The sequence below is a fragment of the Tupaia chinensis genome, unplaced genomic scaffold (genome assembly GCF_000334495.1).
Source record: "Tupaia chinensis unplaced genomic scaffold, TupChi_1.0 Scaffold144474_1, whole genome shotgun sequence".
In the NCBI taxonomy this organism is placed as follows: domain Eukaryota; kingdom Metazoa; phylum Chordata; class Mammalia; order Scandentia; family Tupaiidae; genus Tupaia; species Tupaia belangeri.
Genome location: NW_006204333.1, coordinates 177,774 through 185,261, shown reverse-complemented (window position 1 = coordinate 185,261; position 7,488 = coordinate 177,774).

The following is a 7,488-nucleotide window of genomic DNA, read 5'->3' as shown; positions in this document are numbered from 1 at the left end:
GTGGTGTTATCTGTTAAAGATATTTTGATCATCGGGTCTGGGGAGAAATGTGCACATATCAAAATGGTCTCATTGTAAGCCAAACAATATGATTGAAAGTATATACAAAAAAACAAATAATAAATTATATGAAAAAAATAAGAAAGAAAAACTGTGGCACATATACTCTATGGAATACTATTCAGCCATAAAAACCAACAAAACCCCGGCTTTTGACAGAAAGTGGAAGAATATGGAAGATTTACTGCTGTGTGAGGCAAGCCAGGATACGAAGGAGAGACAGTGTATGTCCCCACTTAACATATACCAAGTGTCTGCACCCTATAACTGAAACTGATTGCCTAAAGGTTGTACAAACACAAGAGATGGGTGTGAATGCCAGATGTGGTGTGTGTGTGGAGGAGTGGGGCCTAAGGAAGGACATTTGGAGGAGGAATACAGAGGCATAGCATTGACAGGATGGGGAGGTGTGGTGTTACCTGTTGAAGATATTTTGATCAACTTGACTGGGTAGAAATGTTCACATACTGAAATGTTCACATTGTAAGCTAAATAATGTGATTGAATGTATATAAAAAATTAAAAAATAAATTAACTAATAAAAAACAAAAGCAAAAACAAAAACAAAAAAAAAGGGTGAATTGACATATCAACCTTGATCTGATGAAAATGTTTTAAGATGGAGATACACAGTGTTGTGAAAGACTCCTCCTAGTGTGGAGTTCTAAAATTAATCTAGAACAAAAATATACAGCATGTTGATGTCAAATAGTTGTAATCTTGACAGGCAGATTGGAGAATATCTTTACCTTAGAAAGAGACCTGTAACAAGCAGGGGCATATGTTCATTAATGGAACAGAGATTGTATAATTCCCAATGTCTGGTTTTAACAGTTAATAAGCAGGGCAATAAGAAATAACTTTTGGGACCAGCAGTTGTCATAATGGCTATGTCATTGGACTCCCATGTAGTCAACCACGGTTCAAGTCCCAGACTTGGTGGTTTAAACTCACGCTGGGTTCGTGTGCGTGCATTCCTAAGATCTCAAGAGAAGAATGGAGAAGGGATTGTGGTGTGACCATCCCCCCGGGTGGTGATTTCTTGCTTTCTGTCTCTCTGTCTCTGTCTGTTTTTCTGGCAAGCACATATGCCCTATAGCAAAAACCTCTGTGCCCCCCCCCAAAAAAAAGAAAGAATTAAGTTTTGTTGTTGCTTTTAAGATTTTTTGTCCATGAACAAAAGAGACAGAGACAGAGAGACAGCACCCCAACAGGGTCTGGACACCCAGGTTCACCCTCAGCCTCATCAAGCACCAATCATGGTCAGATACATGACAACATAGAGGTCTCCAAATACAAACCCAGAATCTTCTTAATGTAGGTCAACCTCAACAGAATGTCACCTTTTACCATTGCACTACTGTCTGACCTAAGAAATAAGTTTTAATAGATTGTCAGACCATAAATAGATAGGAAAGCTGTGGAATTCTTTGGGGTAAAGGAAATTGCAATAGGTCAACCTTTCCTATTAATAGAGCAAATAACATATTTAGTTACTAATTGAACTAAATATATGAGATGAGGCTAGATTTCTACCCCATTTTTAGAGCTTGTTGAAACTCATATATAACTATGTAAATTTGTATTTATTACCTAAAACATTTACAATGATCAATAATTCTTGATGACTACATGTTTTTCTCAGAACAGAAGCTTATTAGTACAATGCTAAGAAAAATGGTCAAATACTCATTTCATTATCTGGCCAATGATTTGTTATTACTTTCATTTTTATCCATTTATCTTAAGCAGAAAAATAGCCCAATAGAAGGTTTTGATTTTCTTTTTTTAAAACCTAGAGATTACTATTTTCAATTTAGGCTATTTGTTACTGTGAATATTTGTCACTTGTATTTTCTTGTATATACTCTCTTTGTACATTTGGGAAAATACATTATGCATCTGCTATGAACTGCTGTTTTCATTTCCAAAGAAAACCCAAATATTTTTTGCTCTATTTCAATATATGTTTACCTTGTCTTTATGTTAGAATATTTTATTATTTTGTAATAAGTAATATAGTAGTAACAAATGAAAAATAGCCTCATTATTCACCAATAATGCTATAATTAAATTCAAAATATGACTGCTTCCCCCAATTTCAGGAATAATTTTTAGTGGCTGTAATTTTTACTGGCCTACAATATGAGATTTTGTATGGACAGGTATAAAGTATTGTGTCATCAAGAAAGTCATGATGCATTTTTGCATAGATAAACATAGAAAAATAAGTCCTGACTTTCCTCATGACCTAGAACATAATCTTTTAGTTTGCATAGAGAACTTTATTTGATGATTATCTTTGACACTTACTCATCATTATCTCACTGGTGGCAATATGACAATGAAATCAACAAAGAGTTTAGAATGATAAGAACCCTTGGAATATTTTATTTCCTTTAGAAAACATATTTTGCCTTTGCAAACTTATAAAAGTTAGTTTTTATGTTTTCTCCCATTTGTGTTAAAGGTATTATTTGAACTAATTTTTCTCTTCATTTTGAGTTTGAGAAAATCCATTTTTTTTTCAACAAATCTGACAATTGCTTGTATAAAATTCAATAAATCCTAACTTTCCCCTACCTTTTTCTTTTTTTTTTTTTAAGAAGAAATCTTTTTCTTGGAATATCTAAGATTAAGGACCCTAGAGAGTAGAGATTCAGGGTACAGGGATTCGGGGAATCTGGTTTTTGGACATTCATTTCTCAGAGTTTATTTTTTGACAAGTTGCTTTTAACATTTTAGAATGGCAGAGCCAAGACCCTGGCCCAAAACTCAGAACCCAGATGGGGCTTCTGCTCCTCTTCTGTCAGACATAATTTTTATCCCTGTCTCCTGCTGTTCTATTTCTTAGCATCATGTTTGATATTACCCAGCCTTGCTCCCTGGTTCACCCATTTGGATGTAATCTACTGCCCTGACATTTCAAATGCTCACACTCTCCCAGTCCCCCTATAGCTTGCCTTCCCTGCCAGTGACTCAATTACAACAATACCGACTTTACTCTTGGCCCCTTTGCTTGGCAAACCTGAGTTTCCTGCTTTCCACAGATGACTTTTCTGAAATACAACCCTGGCTAAAGTTACAGACTTTGTGTTTGTAATTATCTGGAGTGTTTGCCCTCGGTAGTAAAATATGCTACTGATAATAAGGTATGCTACTAGCCTACACAGCGGCCTAGCTGCCTTCAAGAGCTGGGAGTGTTCTTCTCCAGCAGTGTCTTTGTTTCTGGGCCAAACTCATCAGGATGTGATCTGATGTCTACCATCTAGAGGGCATGTAGACAATTTACGCCATTTTTTGTAAACTTAATATACTGTAAACTTATATACCGACTGTTGGGTAAAACAGAAAACTTTTTAAGCCTTTAAACAAGAAAACTGTCCCAGTTTATAACAGCAGCTGTCTCCTTGCTTCATTTCTCCATACTCATCCTTCAACCCTGCAGTACACAACATATCAGTGAAACTGTTTTCCATGAGGCTGCTAGTAATACCTTCTCAGAAAATATAGTGGATAATTTTTTTATAGTGTTGCCAGAGGGCAGATGTTTTCTAGAGGGGGAGAGAGAGAGAGAGGGAGAGGAACAGAGAATGAGGGAGAAGACACTCCAGTTGCTCATGGTCTTGTCACAATCCTTTCTTCACCACTCTCCCTATTTTTGGAATTTTTGGCATGCGCACACTCCCAGGGTGTTTTTTTTGCCACTGAATCTAGGACTTGAATTGCAGGGTAGGCCAGTTGGGATCCAGCCACCTTAACCACCAGGTCACAGAGTTGACCATATAATGAATAATTTCTAATTCTTAAATTGCTGACTTCCTGGGAATAGATACTGACATTGGTCATTCCCTCCTTTTAAAAATCTTTTTTCTACTTTCTTTGAGAGATCAATTTCTAAATTTTCTTCCTCTATCTCTAGCAAACTCCCTAAAGTCACCTTTTCCTCTCTCTACATTTCCATTTTAAATTTGGATTCTTCAAGTTCCACTAGAGGTTCTCACCTGTTCAAATTTTATACATACTGAGCAATCTTATCTGTTCCTTTGTCTTAATAAACATAGATTGGCAAATCTATCTTTTCTCCCAGACATCCCTCTATATGTTTACATTCGTATGTCCAACTGAATTCTGAACATCATCAGTTGAATGTTCAAATTAAGAATCATATTCGGTGAATGAATGTAAATTAATTAATTTTTAAAAAATCATAGACTGAACTGAACTTCTCATTCACAAAACTGCTTTTCCTCCAGCATTTCTTTTCATTATATGTGATTTTCCCAAACTAAATTCCACATAATCATCATTCTTCTTTACCATTTTCCCAATAGTAAATTATGAAATCTTACAAATGTTACTTTTCTAATATCTGAAATCTATCTCCTTTCCCTTTGTTAACTTTTGCCACTGCCAAACCCAAGACTCCATCACATTTTAGCTGAAATATCCCAACAGTTTGATAACTGCTTTCCTTTCTAACACACTCTGCAGACAAACTTTTTAAATTAAAATTTAAATAGTCATTATTCCGTTTAAAACTATTCTCTAGTGACTTCAAGAAATAATACTTAATCAGGGAAATAAAAGTCCAACAAGATCGTCCACATCTTTCCAGTTTCATCTTATCACTTCCTACTCTCATCCAAATTCCAATAACATTTTCTCTTGATTTGAGATCTATATATACTTTTCAATATAAACCTTCCAAAATTATATGCCTTGTGCCTGGCACTCACTTCTGCCTTCACAATCAGATGTCTTACACACACATTTGTGTCACACATGCACACACATATATACACTTCCCTCTTTTTTTTATTTTTTTTTTTTTCACTGTAGGGCGCGTGCGCTCGCCAGACAGACAGAGAGAGACAAAGAGACAGAAAGCGAGAAATCACCCCCCAGGGGGGATGGTCATGCCGCAATCCCTTCTCCTCCATTCTCCTCTCGGGATCTTGGGCACGCACGCACACGCGCCCGGCGTGAGTTTTTAAGCCACCGGGTCCGGGACACGAACCGCGGTCGACTATGTGGGAGTCCAGCGACATAGCCATTACGCTAACTGCTGGTTCGCTACACTTCCCTCTTATTGTTCTTGGTTATCTTTTACTGATATTTCATGGCTCAACATGTTGGGCTATCAGAAAAGTCATGACTTTTTAAAAATGTTTTTCTATGCAAAATGCATCATGACTTTTCTGATGACCCAATAAATGACTTCTCTTGGGAAAATATTTCTTGATTCATTAGAGACCCCTCATTTGTGCTAACAAAGCACCCTGAAATGCCTTCTTCATAGACTTTATTTAAATAATTGTAGCCTATTTTTATTTAGGTTTTTGCCATAGGGTATATGCCCATACTAGAGAAAGACAGAGAGAGGAAAAGTGAGAAATCATCCTCCAGGGGAAATGACCATGCTGCAGTCCCTTCTCTATTCTCCTCTTGGGGTTTAGGTCACATACACACACAAGCCACAGGGTCCAGGACTCAGACCACAGTTGGCCATGTGGGAATCCAGCACCTTAAGCACCACAACTCCTGTTGGCCCCAGTTTGACTTGTCTTAAATGATTCTCTCCCACCCAGAATGTCAGCTCAGCAAAGGAAAGTACTACTTATCTTTTTCACTTTTGTGTTTCTGATTTCTAGCATAATTACAGAAAATTTGAACATGTAGCAAGTTATTCTTTTTAACGGAAGAATTGGTATTTCTTCCTAAATAATTAAAATTTACATGAAAGCTTGCAAAAGAGAACTCTAGAGCATTCATTTCTTATTTAATAATAAACAAAGCAAAAGACCTTAAATTATACTATCCTACAAAGCCCTCTACATGATCTGATGTCCCCACTGCTTACCTGTTGTTGACTGTTGATTTTTCCTTGTCTTTGCATTGTTGTTCCACCAGAGCAGACTCTTGCCTTCTTTAAATATACCAGGCATTGCCTTTCTGCTGGCCTTCTCTGCGGCTATTCCTTGTGATTGAAATGTTGTTCTCACAGCCATACACATAATTTTCTACTCAGCACTTAAAATTTCTACTTAAATTTTAGGTTCTCAGTAAGATATTCTCTACTTCACTAGTTAAAATTGTAACAAATCACACCAAAAACCCTGAAAAAATATACAGTGTCCCTTATTTACTCTCTTCTCTCATAATTATAAATGTCTGATTTAGTATATTTTGCTTGCTTATCTTGCTTGTTATGTATCTCCTCCTACCATCTATAAAATGTATGTTCCAGTGTCTCTGGTCTCTTGTTCACAGCAAATATCCCTAATATCTAGAACATGCTTGACCCTGTTGAATAAATGAAAAAGATGAACACAAATAAATTTGCTTATAATGGCTAATTTTATGTGTCAACCTGTGGGGTCATGAGGTTAAGATATTTGCTAAAACATTATTTTGGGGTGTCCTTGAGGGTGGTTTGGATGAGATTAATATCTGGATCTGTAAACTCAGTAAAGGAGAGTACCCTTCTACGGTGAGTGGGCCTTACCCTATCAAGTGAAAGCCATATTAGAACAAAAAGGCTGGCCCTCCAGTGGGAAAGATGGAACTCTTTGCCTGAGTTCTGATCTGAGATATTGGCTTTTAGACTCAAACAGAAATATCACCTTTTCTTCTGTCTTAATCATGCCAGTCTCAGACAGAAACTACAGTATCAGCAATCCTGGGCCTTCAGTTTGCAGACTGCAGATCAAGTACATTCTCTCTCCATAATCACATGAGCCAATTCTTTATAGTAAAGTTTATATACACATGCACACACACATGATTGTTTTCTCTGGAAAAACCTGCTAATACAATGCTAATAAAGATAACAAGTTGATAAAACTTTTAGTAAATAATTATAGGGTAGTTTTTACCTATATATAGATACATATTTTAATACATTTGAAAATATTTACTTCAATACAATTTGTGCTATTTACTTGACAATTTCAGGAACTATCATCACAGTTACATGCTAGTTTCTACTGTTTATCTTACTCTCATTAGATAAATTTTTTGTATTTGTTCTATTACCCATAGATCACAATGAGGTTCAAGAGATAATTTTGATTCTTGTGGTTTCCCTAAATTCATAAAAATACATTCTTTGTAAGCATAACTAACTGCGGTTGATTCATGGAATTGCTGCTATTTTTTTGAAATTCCGGCTTATTGATATGTATTTTCTTTCAATTGAAAACATTTTATTAAAATGATTTCATGTAGATCCAAAAGAAATAATTTATGCATATACTGCATCATAATTTTCCACTTTTGTAACTCTTATTAAATTACTTCCAGTACAATCGACTGTTTATGAGTTTGGCTATTTTTTACATGATTTGATGTCATTATAATGTGTCTGGTAGCAGAGAAAAGGCTAGAGGGCTTTTTTTTTTTTTTTTTTTTTTTCTTTTAATTACC